This window comes from Vulpes vulpes, chromosome 1 (genome assembly GCF_048418805.1).
Source record: "Vulpes vulpes isolate BD-2025 chromosome 1, VulVul3, whole genome shotgun sequence".
In the NCBI taxonomy this organism is placed as follows: domain Eukaryota; kingdom Metazoa; phylum Chordata; class Mammalia; order Carnivora; family Canidae; genus Vulpes; species Vulpes vulpes.
Genome location: NC_132780.1, coordinates 101,986,677 through 102,011,824, shown reverse-complemented (window position 1 = coordinate 102,011,824; position 25,148 = coordinate 101,986,677). Strand labels below are relative to the sequence as shown.

Here is a 25,148-nt window from a genome sequence, read left to right as displayed (position 1 = left end):
ATAATAACTGGAATTGATTGCACAGCAGTATACCTATCTATGTAGCATCGTGTCCATTATTTCTTAAAGTAATTGTAAAAACAAAAATGCTTTACCTTAAGTTTTCCAAATTTATTTATTTATTTATTTATTTATTTATTTATTTATTTATTTTTAATTTTAAGTTTTTTTTTTTTTTTGAGATTTTATTTATTTATTTATGAGAGACACACAGAGAGGCAGAGTCATAGGCAGAGGGAGAAGCAAGCTCCATGGAGGGACCCTGATGTGGGACTCCATCTCAGGACCCCGGGATCATGCCCTGAGCCAAAGGCAGACGCTTAACCACTGAGCCATCCAGGCAACCCAATTTTCCAAATTTAAACTATATTTTTAAATATAAAAGATTCATACTATCACTAGCTTGTTGAGCAAGGACTTACTTGAATCTAGTTTTCCATGTTCAGAATAACTGCAGTTATTTTAAAAGTATGATGATCACTAATGGACTGAAACCCCATTAGAGAAATATTTGCCACATAGTTCCCACTTATATTTTCAAAGGGCTAAGGGGTTTTTGAACTGTTAAATCTATGCATAGCTCTATGACAGCCCTGGCCATTTCTCTCTTAACCAAAAAGATACGCATGATTATTGTAACTGTCATGCTTTCTATTAAACTGAAAGTATATTATTCGATATCTATCTTATATTTGGAACCTGATTTTTACTGTTCACATGTTGATGACATTAAAATATTTTTTGTTAAAAAAATCCTTACAAAAATTCTTGACTTTTTACTACAAATGCAGAATTTTCATTGTTATTTAAATGCATTGCTCACTCCTTCCAGCACCAACTCAGAATGCCCCCATCTTGGCCTCAGCATTCTAAAGGCCCAGCTTAAGTGCCACCCCTTTTAATAGGCATTCTGTTTTCTCATGGCTGGAATAACCTTGCACTCATCAGTGCTCCCTCAGGAGGAGGGCTATACAGCTGCCATGGAAAGAACATAGGTACTCAAGTCAGTGGGACTCAGTCTCAAGAGTTTGATGTGCCTCTAATGCAACTCATTTCAAATCCCTGAGCATCATTTCCCATTTTGGTAATGTGTGGGAAACAGTCTGTTATGAGGACAATTATACAAGATGGTGTTTTTATTTTAATTTTTAAAAAAGATTTATTTATTTGAGAGAGAGAGAGAAAGAAAGAGAGAGAGAGAGAGAGAGCGAGCATGGGGAGGGGCAGAGGGAAAAAAGAGGGAGGGAAAATCCTCAGCAGACTCCCCCTGAGTTCAGAGCCTGACACAGGGCAGGGCTCCATCCCAGGACCCTGATACCATGATCTGAGCTGAAACCCAAAGTTGGAGGCTTAACTGACTAAGCTCCCCGGGCACCCCTACAATATGGTGCTTTTAAAAATGTCTGGCACCAAGCATTCACTCCCATAAGGCCTCCCTACCTAATATTCTTGACTCTTTTCCCTCTTTGGTTATATACTATGGCATTTTTCCTTGTAGTACAATTTTTTCTGTGGTGACATTGCTTACAATGAGCTCCTCAAAGAGCTTCTCATTTTTGTATTTCCAACAGAACTCGGCCTGGTTGCTGTGTAGAGGGGCCAATTGTGAAGGTAGTTTAAACACACGAAGTATGAAGCATAAGCATGTCTCCTTGACTCATGACAATGCTACGGATGGTTTTAACAGCAACTTCTAAGGCTGGAAGGACAAAATCCATGCAAGTGCTTTAACAAGTTAGTCAAAATGAGTCATAAAAATGTCATGACCTGTAAAGCCATTCTCTCTGGCTCAGATGTTCTTTACTCTCAGACAGACAGATGGATAATGACACAGCCAGCCAGCCACACGGCCTCTATACATAACCCTCTACTTCATTTATTTTGGGTTTTCTATATGTTTCTATATGCCCTCTCATTCCTGTGTTTAAGGGACAAAGAGAGAAAATCTCAAGAGCAGAACAATCTTGACTGTTCAAGCCCAAGAGAACAGTGTGACATAGAACTACAGATGATATTCTCTGGAGGAGACACTGACTCACCATTTGTTCTTTGCGGGCTGAATTCTCCCGGCTATGAGCCAGCAAATTTGACCACAGCCTGAAGCAAACTAATAACAGTGTGTTGGGTATCTATCTCTAAACATGACTGTTAGTGTGAAATGGGCTTGAAAAGAGTCAGGCCTTGTTCAGTTTCATGTATCTCTTAATTTTTATTGAGGCTATTCCTTTTTTTTTTTTTAAGATTCTATTTATTTATTCATGAGAGACACAGAGAGGGGGTAGAGGCATAGGCCAAGGGCAGGCTCTCTGCGGGAAGCCCAATGTGAGACTCGATCCCAAGACCCTGGGATCGCTCCCTGAGCCAAAGGCAGGCGCTCAACCACTGAGCCACCTAGGTGCCCTGAGGCTACTCCTATATTTTAATGGGATGCCTCTGGGAATGATATTAACTTCCAGATCTGAGGTAACACTCACTGCTGATAATAAGGGAGAAAAAGAGAAGCCAGCTCAAAGAAGCCTGATTTTATCATTCTTAAGTCACATGAACTGGGCATGTTCCTACTGCTTAAAATCATTAGCTCCACTGACAACCCTCCCCAGCCCCTTGCTGGGCTGCCATTTCACTACTGCTTACCATTAGGCTATCCTTGGCAGGCTATTGAGCTGAGTTCAAACTAAGGGTCCAGGTACATCCTTTTCTATGAGGATTACTGAAGGAGATTCATGGATTGAATAGAGAGAAAAATGAGAAAGAGAGAGCTAGCAGGTGTTGTTCACTGTTGAAACACCCCTATTAATGTATTTTTCAGAGCCAATTCCAAAGCAATTTCAGACCCTTGTATTATTAGATTACTGGTTCACTTAACATACATGCTTTTTATTACATTTTAAATATTGGCTTGGATGTAAATTTGGGTAGTTTGCTAAGATATTCTAGTGGTGGTGCGTGATTATAGCTTCTCGGACATAGTGACAGTGTGAGAGGAATGGCAGTTTCTGACATGATGTATCTGGAGAGGAAAACATTTGGAAGCAGTTTGAGTGCATTTTATTTCTGCATGGACTCTTTGGGCACCCAGCCACTTTCAAAGCATTATTTAACAAATTATTGCACCACAAGAAGTATTTTATGCTCTGGGTGTTAGTTTTCAAAAGAGGAACCAATAAATGTCTGGCATTACTATCTAAGAGAAGTACTGGACTGAGTTAAAATTAAAAAGACATTTATATTTGTAAATGAAACAATAAAAACTTCCTGCTTTCAAAGTATTACACTCGATTTTATTGCTATTTAGATAGACTCATTTTGTGTACATGTTGTGTTAATAGTTAAAGAAAAAGATGCTTGTTTATTGATACTTTTAGGGGCCAAATAATTATACGGTGGTGAATTTATCACCAGATTTTACAGTTTCAGAGTTTAGGGAACAATGATGCGCTTTTGTTTATGTCTGATTTATTTTAAAAAAATCCAAACAAAACGGCTCTCATTTACCCTTTAAATACTGGCACATGTGCTCCTAAATGGAGCCAAACATTGTGTGCGCTTATCGTCTGAGCTGTGGGTAGATATTGTGTCATCTGAATCCCCCTTTCGCGTCAATAAGGTCGGGCCAGTGCAGAAGTGGGGTGATGAAACCACTCCCTGGAAGAATGCTGCTCACCCATGTGAGGGAAATTCAGTATGCTGGCAGAGGTAATTTCCTAAATGGCACCCTGGTGCCCTCAAAGACTTAATTCACTTCAGCTGAATGAGCAGCTGGATCAAACTCAATCATCAGGAGTTACCCATTCATACTCAAAGGCATATAGATCTCAAATTGAATGCTCTTTAATTGGGTGCATATCACTTTAGGGTAATCTGGGTACAGGGTTGGGAAAATATAAATGAGTGCAGCCTCATTAGAAAGCTCCATTTAAACTTGCTCTTCACATCACATTTTCACAACACCGAATGGCAGTGACCTAAGAAGATGGAGTCCTTTCAGGAAAGGAAAAAGCAAGTGACAGTATCATTCCTTAACTGTAATCACAAACTCTTAGTTTGGAGAGAGTCCCAGAAAGTTCGTACTTAAGTATAGATTTAGGTATAATCCAGCAAAACTGTATTTATAGAAAAGAAGTGCTGGCAGAGATAAATAATGGAAAGTGGAATAGGCTTGTCAAGAAATAAACAAGGAAGAGGAGATAGATTTCTGGGTAAATGACAGATAGAGATCAAAGAAAAATGGCTGCATAAGGATAAAGTTGTATGCCTGCGTCCATATGTGGTGTTTATAAAGTACTGATTTGCCAAACTTTAATCACAATCTCATATAGGCAACAAATGTGAGACTTTTTCAAATATTCAGTCTTGAATGAGGCCAAAAAAACTTCATTTTCCTGAGATTTTTTTTCTTTATCATATGTGTATCACGAAAAAAAAACAACAACAATGAAACATAAGAATAATCTCCATTACATGAAGACATCTCAAGTGAACCAACTTTTCAAAACTAAATCAGCCCCTTACATCATATGCTGGGCATTCCACAAAAGGAACTACCTGGGTTCATTCTTGATGATGGAGGAGGATCCTCCATCTCCAGTCATGATTTGACCTCATGCTGGCAAAGACGGGCAGTGGCCCATAAATATCTCTTTCCTTCATTTTCCTACTTTCAGAACCCCTGGGTCTTTGATAACCATGAAGCCCTCCTATTAGCCATAGATTGCTTACCTCTGGATGTTGCTTGTGTATGAGAGGAATAATTTCTATTCTATTCCAGGATTTTCCGTTATCCTCAACATTATCTAACCTTAAACTGATTTTTAATTTTGCCTCTCTTCACATGCCTGGTCCCTGAATTACTGCATTAATATCCTATGATTAGTTTATCTCATACTTTGAAATAGCCTTCATATTTATCATTTAGGCTTTTCAAGACTATCCTCGTACCTCTCCACCATTAGATAACTTCTATGAGGCCAATGTCATGTGATCTTTTCATTATACCTCTAGTACTTAAAAACTGATAAATGATTGAATGAATCTTTCTTCTATTTTCTACCATTTTTAGATATAACCCTTTTACTTTTTACAAGAATGACTTCTGATTAATAAATGTAAACATCCCATGGGTCACTTCTAATTTCAATGTCACAGTTTTGGACATGAATACTTTTCTATTTTTATCTTTCAACAGTGAAACAAAGTGTATAGATTAGATAAAGGTGGTATGGTTTGAATTTAGAAAAACAAGTAGTCTAGTGGAATAGAATTCTTTTTCTACTTCACTTCTGTTAACCTTGGGATCAACCTGAGGGCAAAAAATATTGCTGACCTCAAGAAACCAAGCTTGTCAAGATTTATATGTCAGTGTATACTCAGGCCATTCTGACAGAAGACAGTCCCCAAAGTTTGTGCTTCCACCTGAATGTCAGCTGGTCAGGCTGGCTGCTGAGCAGAATGGAGGCCACGTGGGATGGGTACAGCTCTAGTGGATGAGATCACTACACTTCTCCTCCCAACGTTACTATACATATCAAAGGTAGATGTGGCTGCTCCTTGGATCACTCAAGGGAAACATTCCCTCAACAACTTTTGTGGACTCTGGAAACAATCAAGTATATTTTGACAGAAGTTATTTGCCATTGACACCCTCTAGAGAAGGTGGGTACTTTTTCTTGGAAAAAAAAAAAAGGTTACACAGAAAGTCTCTTTTGAAATAGCCTTCCTATGCAAACTGCCCCCCAATTCCTCAGGATGGCAAGAATCTAAGTATCATATTTGTTTGTTTATTCATGAGAGACACAGAAAGAGGCAGAGACACAGGCAGAGGGAGAAGCAGGCTCCCTGCGGGCAGCCCTATGTGGGACTCCATCCCTGAACTCTGGGATCACATCCTGAGCCAAAAGGCAGGCGCTCAACTGCTGAGCCACCCAGGTGTCTCTAACTATCATATTTATTATAATTAATGCCCCAAACACACACACACATACACACACACACACACACACAAACACACTCTTCTGTCTCTTCACTTAGTGAATGGACTTGACCATTCAGCTAATTGCTAAATTGGAAATTTGCAGATCATTTAGACCTTTCTCACATTTCTCTTCTGACCCTCAGGGCATGCCCAATGGATTTCATGTAGAAAATATTTTTCTCAGTCATCGCATTTTTGCATCTTCACTGCAACTATACAGCTTATTTAAGTCCACCATTTCTTTTACTGTGTATTATTGCCATCACTTTTTTAATTGACTTCCCTATCTCCAGGTTAGCTTCCCTCCAATCCTTCTTATATCAGCTGGTGGGAAGATATTACTAAAATGAAAGTGTGTTTATGTGATTTCCCGGCATAAACCTTTTGAAAGCTCCCCACAGCTTTGAGAATAATGCTTACAATTTAAATTACACTGTAATGCACAAAGATATTCTTATTAAAATTTAAGCAATTCAGAACAGTGAAAATTCCCTTTTTTCATTTATCTAATCCCAGCTTTCTACTGCTATCATTTTGATGTGTGCCCTCTCAGGTGTTTTTGTATGCTATGTATGTTTATATACATACATATACAGATATGCTTTTTTATGTTTAAACTTGATTACATGCTTTGGAGACCGTGCATGACACCGATCTACCTTCTCCTTTTTAACGGCATCATAATATTCACGAGCACAAACCCAGTAATTCATCTAACCATCTTCTTCCAGGTGAATATTTAGGTTATTGTGTGTATATCTAGAATAGTTACATGATTGCAGAGTTTCTGAGCTGAACAATATGTTATTTTAAAAATATGATAAATACTTTCAGATAGTCCACCAGAAGTCTCTGTCAATTTACAGTCCTATGAATACTGTATGACAAGTAGGTTCTCATTTTCCTACACCCCTCCCTAGCACTGGTATTATCCATCTTTTTAATTTTTGCTAATTAAGTACAAAAGATTTAATTTAGGTTTTAATTTTCCTACTTTGGGTAATAGTGAGACTGAATGTATTTTCTTAATTTTATTGATCATATTTGTTTTTATGAAAATTGCCTATTCATATTTTTGCTCCATCTTATTTAATGGGGTCTTTTAAAAATGATTTGTAGGAATTCATCATCAGTTTCCATATTAATCATTTGTTTAATAAATATCGCAATTTTTCTCCTTATCAGTTACTTTTCAACTTGTCAATACCTCTGGCCACATCTCCCAAAATTGCTTTAATCTAATAATACTTTGTTCCCACAATAAGAAAATGCTTGTTACGTTTGTAAACCTATTAACCTGTTTCACACTTCTATAGCTTCTTCCTACATGCTTTTTCTTCTAATAATATATATATTTTCTTGATCTTTCTAACCAAGTTAATTCTTACCCATTCTTTGAGACTCTGCTTAAGTGTTACTTCATCTAAGAAAGTTTCCTTTATTCTCATTCTTCTTTAGATGGACATAATGTGCTGAGCCTGAACCTCTTCACTCATTCATTACCTATTATTGCATTCAAGTATTAATCCTCCACATCTCTGTCACTTCTACTAGACTTATATACTCTCTGGGAATACAGACTAAGCCTTATTTGTATTAGAATCCTATTAACTGCTCAATATATGTTTGTTGATTGAATGACTCTATAAATTCAGCCTTTAGGATAAATTATTAAAACCATTCTTCTATTTGATAATGCAACTTGGATTTCTCTGAGAAAAACCCACAGTTCTTCTCAGAGCGATTAAATAAATACTTTCTTCTAAGTTGTTTAAATAAAAAGAGGGTGAAAGTGAGTTGATGCAGACTACATGATAGCTTGATAAATAAAATAATTATGGCTGTCATTCAGGGAAAGTATCTTAGAATTGAAAAGAGCCTGTACACTGTGAAACTTCTTTTACTGCTTTATTTGCATCTCTGTGACTATGCTCTGTGTCAGTCTGTTTCATTGCTGGTCTTTCTGAACTAATATAAATCAATACAAAATATGCCTTCATGTAATTTCCACCTATTGGTCTTAACAGTTGTATGTAATGACACATACTATATCTGGGAAGACCTATTATTTTCCCTTCCATTTTCTCCCTACAGTTTTGATTGTAGGATAAACATACCTTCATTTATTAGACACCTATTTTAAAATCTCACAATCTTAGTTATCCTATTGTTGGAAAAATTATACTCTGTCAAGAATACCTTTAAAATGTGTTATCTGGAACTGATCACCGTATACCAGATACAGATTATTAAAGGAGTCTTTCATTCCTTCAAATGGTCCTTTTCTTTTATCAATGGAACCTAACATGTAATTAGTTTTTTTGTAATAGCCATGCCACACTGCCATCTATTACTGAAATGTGGCCAACAAAAATCCACTGGCATTTTTCAGTTGATCAGCATTAAAGCTCTACTCTATTTAATATAATCTGAAAGCACGTTGTTTTATATTTATTCCTTAAGTTCTTGCTTGCTTTGGCCCTTGTCAGGCACGATGAACTCCTTGTACACAAGTAAGAAGATTAAGAACCTCATCAACATTCTCTACCCTTTAAATGGCCCTAAAATTTCCAAACCATGTTATTGGGAGGCACAGTTATTCAATATAGACACAGCTATTACTAAAAAGCTGTGAGTTTGGAATTATTCTTTACTAAGAAACTCAGCTGTTTTCTTGCCTTATACTTAATTCAGCAGTGTCCTATATTTGGGGGTGCAGTATAATACATATGGATTTTGTTATGACAATGTGGGATGAAAGTAGAAGATTTAACCTAACCTAATTGAAAAGCATAAGCTTTGGAGCATTTCAGATGCTATGTTAGATGCTTGAGTAGGGTACAGTGGGAAAAAAGAAGTCATGACAGACATAGATCACAGCCTGACTTTGCCATCTGCAAGCTGGGTGATATTGCAGAAGTTATTTAACATCCTTGAATTAGGTTTTTTATGTGTGAAATGGGGAAAATAATAATAATTAGCTTTGTTTGTGAGGATTTGTAAAACTGTGTCTAGAAATGCATAGCACAGTATCCAGCACATAAAAGGCAAATAACAGTCAAATAAGAAGGAGACCCTATTAGGAAAGTTGGTCCCTCATGAGTCAGCTATTCAACAACACGAAGGATATCTGAAATTTAAAAAACAAAAAACAAAAACAAATAAAACAACCACTGCCACCACCAACAAAAAACAAAACAAAACAAAACAATACCCAAAAAACCCCAAAACCTACACATTCATACTGTCCTCAGATTTAAAATGTGGGAACCAGAAAGCTGACAACCATGTGGAGTATCATTTACTATGATTGTGTTTCCTGGCTAAGGTCTGATATTACGAGTGCCTTACAACCCAATAAGCATGTTAAAATATCAGTATAAAACACAAAACAGGAAAGAGGAGCAACTAAGGGATTAGTGTTTGAAGTCACATAGGCATTAATCAGAACCATATAGATTTTTGGTCCAAGAAAGCTTCCACTTCAAACAAATTGCCAAGATTAAAAAGATAGCTTGCATATATGGATAAAATGCTGACTAAAGGAAAAAAAGTAAAACTGGATTAAAATATCCTCATGGTTTTATGAACAGAAAGTGGCAGGAGAGGTATACGGAAAAGCTGCTGCTGTGTTATACCTTGCAATATCAGTTTTGAGTCCGGAGCTCTTTTGCAAGCAAGTTTCATTCATTGACCTTCTACATTTCACATTGACCTTGATGCTTATAAATGCTGCAGGGGTTGGCAATTAGTTTTTTTTTTTTTTTTTCTTTTTGTGAACTGAGAATTCACTTCTTTTTAGGTTCTGAATGTTAGATCTCAATTAAAAGCTACTTAACAGTAAATTCATGGTGAGTCAGAGTAACAGAAAAATTGGGGTCTAAGGGGTGTCTGTTGTGTGTTGTGAAACAGAGAAAAGATTTTTGAGTTTCAAGGCAGACTTTCTTTTGGTCTTAGGGAAATACGATTTATGGCTTACATGTAATTTTTGTCCTTTGAAGGTTACATCATAATGAAATAATAAGAAAAAATGGCATTTGAGATGATAATGCAGTAGCCAGGTCACGGAGAGAGTGACTTTTCCAAAAGTGCAAGAATTTAGCTTGCAACTCAGCTTTAGAATCTATCAATTAGCACTTATATTTTAGAGAAATTACCTGACATAAGGAATTGTTTCAAAAGATGATATTTTAACTTTAGAACTTTTTTTGAAAAGGAGTGTTTCTGTTTCTCTCTTGAATCTTCTTTTTGTCAACCCCTATAATCCCATTTCTACCATTTTACCTCTGGTCCTTCCTACTCTTAATTTTGATGACTGCAATAGGCTGCTAATTGGTCCCTCTGCTTCTACTCTTTCCCTATTAGGGTTTATTAAGGGCCCGGGCTGCCCTGGCAGCAATATTTTGTAACAACTGAGACAGTTGCCCCAGATGACAACTCCCTACCATGACATATGTGATATGTTTATATGTGATAACATAATCTGACCCGGGCTCTGCCTACTGTGCGTCAATTCCGTTCATCCCAGACTCTACCCTTGTATTTGGGCTTTCAGTTTCAAACTGTTTTTCCCTGACTCTATATGTGAACTATTTCAGTCTGACCTTTCTCTTGCTGACCCTTCTTTAGTTCTTAACAGAATCTCAAGATGACTTCTTTGCAGCCACATTCTGGCTTCTAGACTCTACAATTGCTTCTGGAAGGATATTATTTCTTTGCAGTCTGGCTGGAATTTAACCTCTAGCTTATTCTAGCAATTTTGTACACCATCCCCTTCAGGAAGACTTGGCATCTTTCTATTCTTCAAAACTTCCTAACCTTCAAATAAACCTTCCTACTGTTAAAAACTTTCCATGGCACTTTGGGTAGGGTTAAAATATCATGGTTTAGCATTTAAGGCTTTCTAAATATGGTTTAATGCACCTTTTGAGTTTATATCTTGATTCCTCATCACATACACCTAATACTTGAGGCATACTGAGGTGCTGCCCACTTCCAAAATACAGAAATGCTCTTGTCTTTGTGCCATTGCTTATGCTGCTCCCCCAACTAGAATTCCTGCCATACCATCTATTTGCTTGTTCGAATGCCAGACACCATTTACTTCCCAATTCATGGCCCTTTTTCTTCATAGCTTTTTCCCGACCACTCATGGGTCTGACTCCTTCACATTTGTATTTGCATCACAAGTTTAATTTATTTTTTATCCTACTTATGTGGACTTCAACTGCAAAATTGCTGGTGGCAGCTGGATAAAATAAAAGCCGTGCAACCCAGTAATGGTGCCCATGCATGCTACACACCAAAATAAGTTTTTTCATATAGAATTCAAGAAGGCTTAATTCAACAAAACCATGGTGACTTACATAACTCCCCTCTGGTTCTGCATCCCTGTGCAGAGAAAAGCCATTAGGGAGTAACGCTGATCACAGCAAGCATTTGCTCAACATGCAACAGGAAAGAAAGAACTTTGTTATTTTAAATAAGTGGGTATAGTTTTACACGCATATTGGAAAGTACCAGTAGCTAGAGAGTTACTATTTATAATAATATATGTTCACTATCTTCAGTATATACTGATAGCAAGATTAGAATTCTTTCCAACTAAAACAAAAGTCTTGCTCTAGTCTTTTGTCATGAAGCGTATTTTTAACAATATGTGTAACATTTACTATATTATTACTTAATCTTCATAAGTACATTCTTAGTAATACAAATATTCAGTTAATTTTCCTAATAATCCAATAAAGAAAGAACTATTACATCCCTTTGTTTTGTTTTTGTAGAGAAAAAAAATGTAACTTGCTCAAAGTCACCTAAATGAGTAACAGAACAGGAATCTAAACAACTTGACAATGGGGTCTGTGCTTTTAACCATTTTCAACATATACAGAACCAAGCATTTGTTTATGTTCAACTGAATTATTTCACCAGGGGGACTGCTCTTCAATATCGACTCTTAACATTTGTTCATTCATTACTTTATTTTTTTTCTTTTTTGTTCATTAATTTGGCAGATATTTATTGAGCACTTATTATATGCCATATGTTGAGGTGTATCATGGAGAATCCCTGATTTATGAGGTGTTTGGAGAAACAAACATACATAAAAAAAATAAGGGTAACACAGCATTTTTAGATGCTATACTTGATACTTGAGTAGGGTACGGTGGGAAAAAAGAAGTCATGACTCTATATGAAGTAGGGAAGCCATGGTTTGAACCTGAAAAGGAAAATGGTACTAAGAAGAGAAGAACATTCTGGGCAGACGGAGCTGCTCTAGGGAGCATGCTGTTCTCTGGGAGCTTTAAGTGGTTGAATAGAACTGAAGCAGGCACAGCAATTAGCGAAATGATCCTAGAGAGGAGGCAAGTGCCAGCTCAATGGGGGCCCTGAATATTCTGCTAAAAATTTTGAACTTTCTCCATTAAACTGTGGGGGAACTTGAAAAATTTTAAGCAGGGGACCAATTTTATCTGTTTTGCATTTTATAAAGATCACTTCTGCAGCACTGGGTAGAATGAGTTTCAGAGTGGCAAAAATTGGTGGCCAGGGATCCAAGTTATGTGACTCCTTTGAATTCAGAGAAGAGATGATGAGAGATTTAACCAAGTCAGTAATGGAGATAAACAACGGGAGACAGACAGGAGTGAAGGTAGAAGCAAGGGAGTGTGGATCTGTAATAGATGTGAAGAGCGAGGGAAAGGGACAATCTCTGATGCCTCCTGGGTTTATGGTGAGGGAGAAGCCTTCCAAGGAAAGATCAGGACTCTGTGTTGGACACACTCAGAGTTATGTATTTGATATTCAGATGGAGAAGAGCAACCAGCCATTGCATATTTGAAGGTCCAGGGGCTGGTGCTGGCTATAACCAGATTTGGTAATGCATGAATGGTCAATGATGGCTACAGTCAAAAGAAGGTCAGGGGTCAAATATCGGACTCAACAAACACTGAAGGGTAGAGGAAGAGAAGGACATGATAAAGGCAGGAAATAGTCAAATGAGGAGGAGGAGAGCTGGGAGAGAAGGGTATCAAGTAGGACAAGACAGGCTTTCTAAGAAGGAATACGTAAAAGTGGCAAGTGTCATAGAAATTTAATGAAATGACCAATACCAATAAAATGGTTCCTAATTATTTTTTAAATGTCAATAGACTTAAAATATATAATATTATCTTTCAAAAATATTAAAATAAAATACTTTCAAGTTTAACCAACCATGCCTGACTCCAAAGTGGCTGCTTTAGTTTCCTACAAGATGAGATAAGGAGTACTGTGAGCTAGGTGGTTGAAAACAACAGGAGTTTATTCTCTCACAGTTCTGGAGGCTAGACGCTTGAAATCAGGTTGTTGGGACTACTGACGCCTCCTGAGAGCTCTTAGGAAGGATTCTTCTACGCCTCTATCTTAGCTTCTGGAGGCAGCTGTCAATGCTTGGTGTTCCTCGGCTGTAAATACATCAGTCCACTCTCTACTTCTACCTTCCTGTGGCTGTCTTCTCCCTATGTGTCTCCGTGTCTTCACATGGCATTCTCCCTGTAGGTCTTCCTCTACTCTTATAAGGACACCACTCCTATTAGATTAAGGGCCCACCTTACTCCAATATGACCTCATCTTGATTAATTTTACATTGTCATCCTTCTATTTCCCAATAAGGTCTCATTCTGTAGTCCTGGCAAAGAGGACGTCTAACATGTCTGTTTGAGGGACACAATTCAATCCACAACAGTGGGTAGCATTATGCTGGATACTTTCACACATTATCATATTAAATCTTCACAGCACTCTCTGAAGAAAATATTGCTAGGCCCATTTAATAGACAACATTTAATAGACTACATTTCTTCTGTTGTATTCGGTGTGAATAATGTCCTTGGAAGCTGCGTGATATAGCAGGCCTGAATTTATTTTTGGCACATGAGCCTGTTTCTACCAAGTTTTTTTTTCTTCATCAAATCATTCATAGAATTCCAATGATGAATTTATTTTTAACAATTTACATATGAAAAAAGTAAACTCAGGCTTGGCAACCTACTCAAGGTCATAGTTAGATCTTTCTGCCTTCATTTCCAACGCTCTTTCCACAACACTACAATATTAAGTGTGCCAGATGTGATGTCATCTTAAGAATAAAAAATGAACCCAACTGCATATAGTAGACATCTGCTTTTGCTTGCCTGCAATCCATTTTCTTTGGGTCCTAGAAGAGCACATTGACTTTCCTTAAAAGCAATCTTTCTGTTCTCTTATTTCATGCAGCTTCTCTTTGGTAGTGGTGGGGTTTTAATCCACCCCTCCCCTCCTGTTGAGCTCCAGAGATGAGGCTATAGCATGTTAGATCAGGGAAGCTCATTCCAGGACTTTGTTACAATGATTAGGTAATAAAGGCAACTATTTATTGGAATTGTAGGGGACTAACTTTAAAATACAAGGGGCTGCCACATAACAACAGTTCACCCTGAGAGTGAAGTCATTTTAGAATAAGGCATAGACAAGAGATTGAGAGCAATTTGTGTTTTTATTCCTAGATCCAGCCATATCTGCAGCTAAATAATCCTAGTTTTCTAGTTAGAAGAGTCAACACAATCTCTTTGGATTAAGACAATGTGACTTGGATTTCTGTGACTTCTTACAAAAACTGCCTTGATTTTGCAAATAAACTTGAAAAATCAAAATATAAAATTGACTTCAAGTCATCACTGTCCAATATAATCCTAAACTTAGTAATAACTAAGTATATGATTTTTAGCAGAATCATTCCTTAAGACTCTCAGGTGTTTCGTTGGAATTGAGGGGGCTGGCTAGATAGTTTTAGCACTGAAATTGTTTCTAGTATTTACTTGACAAATTCTATAAAGGCTCTTTCTATCTTTATGATGTTTTCCAGTGACAAGAACTTGAAAATTTAAAAAAATTAAGATTTTATTTATTTGTTCAGAGAGACACAGAGAGAGAGGCAGAAAGAGAAGCAGGCTCCCCATAGAGAGCCCGATGTGGGACTTGATCCTGGAATTCCAGGATCACGACCTGAACTGAAGGCAGATGCTCAGCCACTGAGCCACCCAGTCATCCTGAAAATTTAAAAATTTTAATAAACATGTAGGACTGTATATTTGTATTCATAATTTATAAATTCTTATATTTTATTACATTAAAGTTATATTCCGATATTTAGTTACCATCAGAGCTTATGTATTATGATTTAAAGAAGTCAATTATTTAGAAAGCAGAATTTGAAAACTTTCCTTCAGAATTTATAAATCACACACATAGCTATTTCATTATATATATTCCTCTCTCTTGTAAAGCTGTAATACAGGTTATAATAATCATCTGTAAGAATGATATTGTTAATATTTCTACAAATGCAGAATTACTTGATTTTTTTCCTTATGCTAATTTTCCTTGGATACCTTTAATGAACTTTATAAATCATGGCATCTGATTAACATAGTGGACTTCAAGCAGTGTTCTTGATTGCTCAGATTATTCTTGATACTTATTCAATTGATTTATTTATGCACTAGTGAAACAAAATTATATCTTCAAAAAAAAGTGAATTTTGGCAGGAGACTCTGGAGGCTCTTCTGGTCTTCATTACTGTCTACAAACCACTTCTCTCTCAGTAGATGGCTTGACTATCATGGATATCACCTCATGCTGATGCAAGTCACCTCTATCCTTCTCTTTCTACTCTCTTTTCTGACATTGCAAATGATATTTCCCCCTACCTCTAGGTGCTGCATATGCCAGGCATTTACATGGACCATGCCTAAGCTTCCATTCTTCTATGGCCTCTGATTATGCAACAACTGATCATAAAGGGTATAATAGCTGCTGACAACTTCTTTACATTTGACATTAGCTTCAGAGATCTTTCAACATTTAATAGTAATTCTGTATATTGATAAAATTCAACAAAATGTTACTGTTTTCTTCTTCCTTTTTTTTTCTTTTGCATAATCCATTAAGTATGAACTATTCACCTTCTGGGAAAAGAAAATGTTGGATGGCAATTTTTGTCATGACTTACGTATCATGGTTTTTAATACTTAACATGAATTGCAATTTTCATCTATTGATTCTTTCTTTAAATGTCAACCGTGCATCGTGCAGCAATATCCTGCACCTAGAGGTTCTGAGAATTTGAAAAATTTGCCTTTATTTTAGCTGAACTGGCTTCATGGCCCATTTTTGTGAATATGCTATTTTTAACGTTTGCTCTGTTTACTTAAGGCAAAGTGTCCATAAAAAAAATAACTGGACCATATAGTCAGCATTGAAAATGTATAATTCTGCCAATTTACATTTTACTGTGAAAAAATTTAACTATAATATTTTATACACAATCTAATAATTTATAACATAAATACAATATATTTAATATAATATTTAATTCTATATTTAATACACTATTTAACAATATAATATTTTATAAAGCCTACATAATAGAATTGTAAATATTATTATGAAGCATAACAAGCATAAAGTTAAAACTACAAATACTTCAAAATGGTATTAAATAACAAAAACAGTCTAGCAGTCCATGTAACCCTCCTGCTCCTCAGAGGTAACTTTTTTATACATTTCTGATAAAAGGCTTAGATATATTTTATCAAAGCCTTTTATTTTTTTATTTTTAATTTTTTAATATTTTATTTTTATTTATTCATGAGAGACCCAAGAGAGAGAGGCAGAGACACAAGCAGAGGGAGAAGCAGGCTCCCTGTAGGGAGCCCGATGTGGGACTTGATCCCGGACTCCAAGATCATGACCTGAGCTGAAGACAGATGCTCAACCACCAAGCCACCCAGATGCCCCTATCAAAGCCTTTTAAAGTTCAGGGTCCACTTCTGGGTTCTCTATTCTGTTCCATTGATCTATGTGTCTGTTTTTGTGCCAGTACCACACTGTCTTGGTGACCACAGCTTTGTAGTACAACCTGAAATCTGGTATTGTGATGCCCCCAGCTATGGTTTTCTTTTTTAAAATTCCCCTGGCAATTTGGGGTCTTTTCTGATTCCACACAAATCTTAAAATAATTTGTTCTAACTCTCTGAAGAAAGTCCATGGTATTTTGATAGGGATTGCATTAAACGTGTAAATTACCCTGGATAACACTGACATTTTCACAATGTTAATTCTGCCAATCCATGAGCATGGAATATTTTTCCATCTCTTTGCATCTTCCTCAATTTCTTTCAGAAGTGTTCTATAGTTTTTAAGGTATAGATCCTTTCAGAAGTGTTCTATAGTTTTTAGGGTAGAGATCCTTTACCTAGGTTTATTCCTAGGTATCTTATGCTTTTGGGTGCAATTGTAAATGGGATTGACTCCTTAATTTCTCTTTCTTCAGTCTCATTGTTAGTGTATAGAAATTCCACTGACTTCTGGGCATTGATTTTGTATCCTGCCACGCTACCAAATTGCTGTATGAGTTCTAGTAATCTTGGGGTGGAGGCTTTTGGGTTTTCTATGTAGAGTATCATGTCATCGGTGAAGAGGGAGAGTTTGACTTCTTCTTTGCCAATTTGAATGCCTTTAATGTCTTTTTGTTGTCTGATGGCTGAGGCGAGGACTTCCAGTACTGTGTTGAATAGCAGTGGTGAGAGTGGACATCCCTGTCTTGTTCCTGATCTTAGGGGAAAGGCTCCCAGTGCTTCCCCATTGAGAATGATATTTGCTGTGGGCTTTTCGTAGATGGCTTTTAAGATGTTGAGGAATGTTCCCTCTATCCCTACACTCTGAAGAGTTTTGATCAGGAATGGATGCTGTATTTTGTCAAATGCTTTCTCTGCATCTAATGAGAGGATCATATGGTTCTTGGTTTTTCTCTTGCTGATATGATGAATCACATTGATTGTTTTACGAGTGTTGAACCAGCCTTGTGCCCGGGGATAAATCCTACTTGGTCATGGTGAATAATTTTCTTAATGTATTGTTGGATCCTATTGGCTAGTATCTTGTTGAGAATTTTTGCATCCATGTTCATCAGGGATATTCGTCTGTAATTCTCCTTTTTAGTGGGGTCTTTGTCTGGTTTAGGAAATTAAGGTGATGCTGGCCTCATAGAACGAATTTGGAAGTACTCCATCTCTTTCTATCTTTCCAAACAGCTTTAGTAGAATAGGTATGGTTTCTTCTTTAAACGTTTGATAGAATTCCCCTGGGAAGCCATCTGGCCCTGGACTTTTGTGTCTTGGGAGGTTGTTGATGACTGCTTCAATTTCCTCCCTGATTATTGGCCTGTTCAGGTTTCCTATTTCTTCCTGCTCCAGTTTTGGTAGTTTGTGGCTTTCCAGAAATGTGTCCATTTCTTCTAGATTGGCTAATTTATTGGCGTACAGCTGTTCATAATATGTTTTTAAAATTGTTTGTATTTCCTTGGTGTTGGTAGTGATCTCTCCTTTCTCATTCATGATTTTATTAATTTGAGTCTTCTCTCTCTTCTTTTTAATAAGGCTGGCTAATGGCTTATCTATCTTATTAATTCTTTCAAAGAACCAACTCCTGGTTTTGTTGATCTGTTCCACAGTTCTTCTGGTCTCGATTTTGTTGAGTTCTGCTCAAATCTTTATTAACTCTCTTCTTCTGCTGGGATAGGATCTATTTGCTGTTTTTTCTCTAGCTCCTTTAGGTGTAAGGTTAGCTTTTGTATTTGAGTTCCTTACTTCCATCTTTTTTTTCTAAGATACAGTAACATTGCCTTACATATGCATATGCGGGCAATATATACTCATGCATGTAGAAGACAGAAGTGCTGCAGAAGCAGGAAAGAGGACAAGAGACAGACAGCCGTGGCATTGGGAGAGATAGGCAATAAATACATGAGGGGGAAAAAGTCAGTAATGTCTGAGATTTACTGAATGAATGAATGAATGAATGAATGAAAAGTAGCCGGTGGCCCAGTAAAGGCTCAGCTCCCTGCAGAACCTGAGGTGAGGACTCCCAGTTCTGAGACTGTCTGTGGAAGCCAGGAGCTGAGTGGATGCTCTTATCATAAGATAGGAAGTTCTGCTGCCGTTTGCTGCCTGTGGTGTTGCTCTTCCTTGAGGAGCCTTCAGCCACCTGGGAAAAAAGCCTCTCAGCTCAGCTGCAGAACCTCTGATAAATCAAGTGGTCTCTTTTTCTGTCCCCTCTGATTCAGCAGATAAGTTCTACCCCAGAAAAGAAAGTCTGATTAACATCTCATTAATTGCCAAATCTATTACTTCTCACCCTATACTTGTTGAGGGAGCCCATCCTCTGGCATGAATCAGGAAAGAAGAGGTAAGTGGCGTTGAACAACAGATACCATTCTGAACAACAGCAGAAGGCTCTTCTAAAGCAGCTATAGTTGATGACACAGAAGAGTCATTTAAAAAGTGTGCTGAGAATTCTTAAGAGAATACAATGAGATCTTGTAAAGGAAAAAGGAAAGTGCACCAAAGAAATTTGTTTTTTTTTAAAAAAGGACACTACTGAAAATTCAATATTCATTTTTAAAAATATGGAAGACCTATTTTTTTTGGAAGAACTATTTTTTAAAGATTATTTATTTGAGAGAGAGAGAGAGTAGGGGGAGGGGCAGATGGAAAGAATCTCAAGCAGACTCCCCTCTGAGCATGGAGCCCGAGGTGGGGCTCAATCTTATCATCCATGAGATCATGACCGAGGGGATCACAACCTGAGCTGAAACAAGTCAGACATTTAATTGATCGAGCCACCCAGGTGCCTCAGGAAGAACTATCCTAAAATCACATGAGAATGCAAAATCTCGAGTTAAGATACAAAATATAAAAGAGGCCAGATTCAGGTTATCTAGTGTGCATACTCTGTGAGTTCCAGCAGGAGTGAAAAAAAAAATTGAGGAGAAGCAATTTTCAAAGAAAGAACTGAAAAGAACTACCCTGAAGTGGAGAAAAAATGAATTTTTGGTTCTCAAGGGCACATGAGAGCCAGTCGGGATTAACGCAGAGAAGACATATTCTTGGACATACTTGGGGTCACAGAAGATGAAGAGACTATCTCATACACTTCCAAACAGAGATAGTAGGTTAATATCAATGTCTCTAGTTGATAATGAGTTATATAACACAGGTTAATAAAGAGGGGCACAAATAGGCAATTGCCAGGGAAAGAGATGAAAATGGCCAATATACATAAACAATAATGCTAGATTAACATATATGGTCAAAGGTATGCAAGTTAAAACAACACTGAGGTGTTTTTATAACCAATGGAATGGGTAAAAATTATTAAAAAGAGGAGTGACACGTAGAACTAAGTAAAAATCAATGAGCATTCAGTCTTTTAAAAGGATCCTAAATTGGTACAATATTTTTTTTTCTTTTTTTTTTTTTTTCTTTTTTTTAAATTAATTTTTATTGGTGTTCAATTTACCAACATACAGAAAAACACCCAGTGCTCATCCCGTCAAGTGTCCACAATATTTTGGAAAGTAATTTGCAATATCTATTTTAAAAGAGTATCACTCATCTTTTGATTTAAGAATTATACTTCTAGGAATCTATCATGTGATAATAAAAGTGCAATGTGGCATATAGCATGGTGTATAAGAAGAAAAAAGGGAAGCCACCTAAATGTTTACTGTTAAATGAAAGATTAAATAAAATATAACCATGTAAGTTAGGGCAGACATGAAAAAGAGGGATATTTATACATATGAATCTGGAACACAATATTGTTGTAGCATGGCTATCATCCCCCAATACCTATTATTTCATTTTTCTACTGCAAAAGGGCCCACTTGTTTTTTTTATTTTTTTAATTGAGATGTAATTCACATACCATAAAATTCACCTTTTCAAAGGGTTTTGATTCTGTGATCTTAGTGGTGTGCAGCATTCAATACTATCTGGTGATGTTTTAAAATAAATCCTATTCAGGATTTGCTTGACCAGGTGAGGTCAAATGATAGTCTAAAAATGTTAATCATGCAGGAATACATCTTTATACTCCAAGATTCCTAGAAACAGGAGACACAGCAAACCACATAGAGCCCCATGAGAAGCACCAGGGTTGGTCAGGAGGGAACAAGAGTGATGGGAAGATGTGGACCAGAGCCTCTGCTGGGGTTTTAGCAGGAAGAAATGGGCGAGGCAATGTAAATAGCCAAGCAAGCTTACACTTGGCTAGCTGAAATGATGTCTAGGGGCTTCAGGATGTAGGGGCTGCCCCCAGTTGTCTGATACTTGGCTCTGGGGTGACGAGGATAGGGGGATAATAGTCTGGGATGGGAGAGTTGAATATAGGAGGTGGTTGGGGGTATTGGCTTTGTGGAGGTATTGGCTTTGTATTGATCGGCTTGCGTATGACAGTCCCACTTGCAAGTGAGTCCTCCACCATCTCCAGGAATTGGCTGCCCTGGAGGGGCAGTCTCTTTAGGATCAACAAGTCTCAGATGTCAAAACAGCAGAAAATATAGAAAAATAAAAAGGCATGACTAATTTGGACAACACGATCACTAACAGGAGGACTGAATTTCCAGGCCCCCCCTGCGGTCCACACAACTTTCACGGAATATCTTTAATGTTACCAGCAAGCAGCCTCCTCCCTCCTGCTGGCTGGAGGTAGACAGAACAGCCAGAGGTAGGGCACCATCCTGGGCTCGGAGGCTGAGGTTCTAAACTGAGGAGAATGGACAAGTGCGGTGGAAAGAAACTGGCTCACTAATGATCGTGGAACTGTCACAAACCTCTGTACTGTCTACCCAGACCTCGATGTGAGGAAGAAGTAAATTTCTATCTTAATTTATGGCACCATGATCATAGTTGTTCTGTTACTCATCGTCCAGCATAATACTAAGTAACATAACGGCCAATTAAAAGATACTGAAACTAACTTTTATAGCATGATTCTGGTTTTGTGCACAAAACAATGTATAGACAGGAACAGCTAGAGATGCAGGCATATACATGTATAGAAGATTTAGGAAGCTTATCTCTGGATTAATAGTGATTAACTCTAGGGGATGGAATTGGATGGGAGAAGAATAATCACATTTTATGTTTAACAATAATTTTTTAAATGGCAGGTTATGACTTATTTTCACTCTATATTTTTTTAAGTATAACTTTAAATAGTAAAAAGATCTACTTATTTCCTTAGCTCCTCTTATAAGCAGCTATTGAAAGAAAACATAAAATTGTAGTTAATGAACAATGTAATCATAGTTACCTTGAACTGTTGCTGTTAACAATGTATTTGTTTTCCTAAAATATTTGCCTTTCTTCCCGGTCTTTTACTTTATGAGCCACCCTGCAAATCTGATAGTGTCTACTATTGTGATATATAGATTATACATATAAACATAGTCATGCCTATAACTATCAAAATGAAACAAATTAATTTTCTAGAGATTTTTACAAAAAGTCCATAGAGTGAACACCATTACTTCTTTGTTGTCTTTCCTTTTGGCAAATGTTCTTTGCTGGTTCCAAGCTATTCCTGCCAGTGTCTCCTTCTAGAGGGGGAGGTATGTCACACAGTCTGGACAGAGCATCCCATCCACCTGGATACAATTACACCAAAGATGGGCATGTGCCCCAACTAGGGACAATTTAGTCAATAGATCTGCAGTGAGTCATCTTTCTAACAAGTAGAAAGAATTTGCTTAAAAAGGAAGTCAAAAGGAGCATGCAGAGAAAAGTTAGAGGTTGGCTATCTATCTGTCTATCTATCCATCTATCTATCATCTATCAGTAATTTCACTGTTGTTTAGCTCCTGCATCTAGCTATTCTTGGATTACTACATTTTTCAGTTATGAGGCTCAATAAATTATTTTTGTTTTAATAAAAACAAAATATCCTTAAATTAGGATGAGTTGGGCTTATGTAATGGGTTAATTTACTATTTTATTTGGTTTCCCTCAATTGTTTCAAGGGTTCATTTATTAAAAATTATGCATTCACATAACATTCCATTTATAACTTGGCCAACTCACTTGCAAATTGAGTTTATTAGAAATGGAACCCAACTCTTAGGTAGAGCCATATGAAATTCCCTACATTTAACAATTTCTCACCTATAAAAGTGGCAATTTAATAAGACTATTCAATTTAATATAAAGATACTTTACATTACGGCTTAGAAACAAAATACCAACATGATATTCATTTATTTTAGGAAGCACAGACAATATGCAAAATACAAAGATGAAAACAAACAAACAAAATTTTTTAAAGCTGTAATCCAAAAATAAGCACTATTATATTTTTGGTACATTCTCTCCCACATAATACACTTGGTTTAGAAAATAATTTTATTGGACCAAAAAACTATTAAGTTAATAGTAAGTTTGCTATTTTGGGAAACCATTTAATTAAAAAAATTCACCTTGCTTTCCAGCAAATATACTTTGTAAAATTAATTTACTTTTAAAAATGTCCTGCTTTAAGCTTTTCTTTGAGGTTCATTTTTATTAACTAAATTGCAAACAGGCTAATCCATCTAAACTGGAAAGACTTCCCTACATAATTCTCAACATATGCAGTGTTTGATAATTCCATTATTTACTACATAATCCCAATTCCAGAGTATTTATATCAATTATATGCCTGTTTTATAAATAATTATAAACAAATAAGAATCCTATTACATGTAATTTTATATATTATAAAAATATTTAACGGAATATGCTTTAGTCTACATTTTAAGTTTTAGATTGAATAATCTATCAAACAATCTGTGTTGGGTAATGTGCCAAAATAATGACATGAGTAAAACTGGGAATTCCAGAAATGCTAGTACAGTACTGTTTTAATGATATCATTCTTAAAATAGTTTGTTAATTTATAAAGCTACTCTACTTTGAGTGTTAACATCTGTATATGCTCCAGAACTTTCCCTGGTGCAGAATAGTCTGAGCACATCAAAATAAAGCCTATATAATTTCATAAAATTATATGTAGAAGGGAAGACAATAAAGATAAAGGGTAATGAGTGTCTGGGATGAGGAGGTAGGGACTTCAAGTTTTCAGATGCCAATGTGGAGACGGTTTCTTGGAAGGTCATAGCAGTGAACAAGAACATGTGGGGCCCTGAGGCAGCAGTAAGCTGGGTGTGTTCAAGGCACACAGATGGTCTGGATGGTCCTACGACGGCTTAGATGGTCTACATACAGAGTGGTAAGAAGGGAGGCACATGGAAGATAACATTTAAGAAGTAAGTAGGGTCTAGATCATTAAAGGCATTCCAAGCCAAAGTAAAGACTTCAAATTTTTTTTTTCTAAGTGCAGTTTGCACATTGTTTGTTTTTTTAAAAATTACTCAGAGTGATTTTTCATACTCTGAGTATGAAAGATGGGTTGTGATAAGGGCAAACAAATCAAGAAGAGGAGTTACAAGGCCATTGGATTAGGTTTAGGAAAGATTTCTTTAAGGTATGAAAGGTATGAGTCACAAAGTAGACAGACATTAACATGTTCCCTAATGTGTTCACTTAATTATATCCAACTTGACCGCTGAGAGCAATGTTTTTGTAAGACAGAGTTCAATTTGGGCAAATAAAAAAGTTCTGAGACATTTACAAACACAAAAGAAAGTTATAGCTTTTGAAAATCAGAATACAGGTTTCCCTCACTAACAGAAACTAGAGGCTCCCTATGAAAATTTTTGAAAGCTGAAATGGGATAAAGCAAAGAATGTTCCCTACTTTCCAAAAGTTCACGATAGAGCACTGTTTTTATGAAAGATCTATATTTCTGTGGTACCAGCATGTAGTGTTTATAACTAGATAATTAATGTATTGTTATTTCTGCATCAATGAGGAAGTGCCTTCTGGACAAAATTTAGAAACTACAGAACTATTTACTGCCGTACCTACTCTAATGTTCCCCATTGAAGTTAATGTTTGACGTAGGTTTACTTCGTCTTCCTATGATTGACATCAAGATTCTAATTGGTGGTTTTCTACATAATGTCTTTGAATAACATATTATTTTTTAAAATAAGTTTTTTTCCCCCTATTTTAAAGGAGACATCTTAAACACAAGCAATAACATGCCCTTCAACCATTAAATTTACAACTAGGTTCTTCTTAAGCTTTTGAAGGAATTCAAATTGGATTTGGATTTAGAAAGGGGTTTGCTCCATTCATACAAGCTTCCTTACCAACCTTTTTTTTTTCCTGCTTTCCTGGCCAGTTCTCAATTTCTTATTAGTGAGAAAGGTAGG

At 36.6% G+C, this 25,148-nt stretch overlaps 1 protein-coding gene across 1 annotated transcript in view; it reads right to left on the bottom strand.

Moving 5' to 3' along the window:
* Positions 1-25,148, bottom strand: part of EPHA6 (EPH receptor A6) — an 870,413-nt gene that overhangs the window by 164,680 nt on the left and 680,585 nt on the right.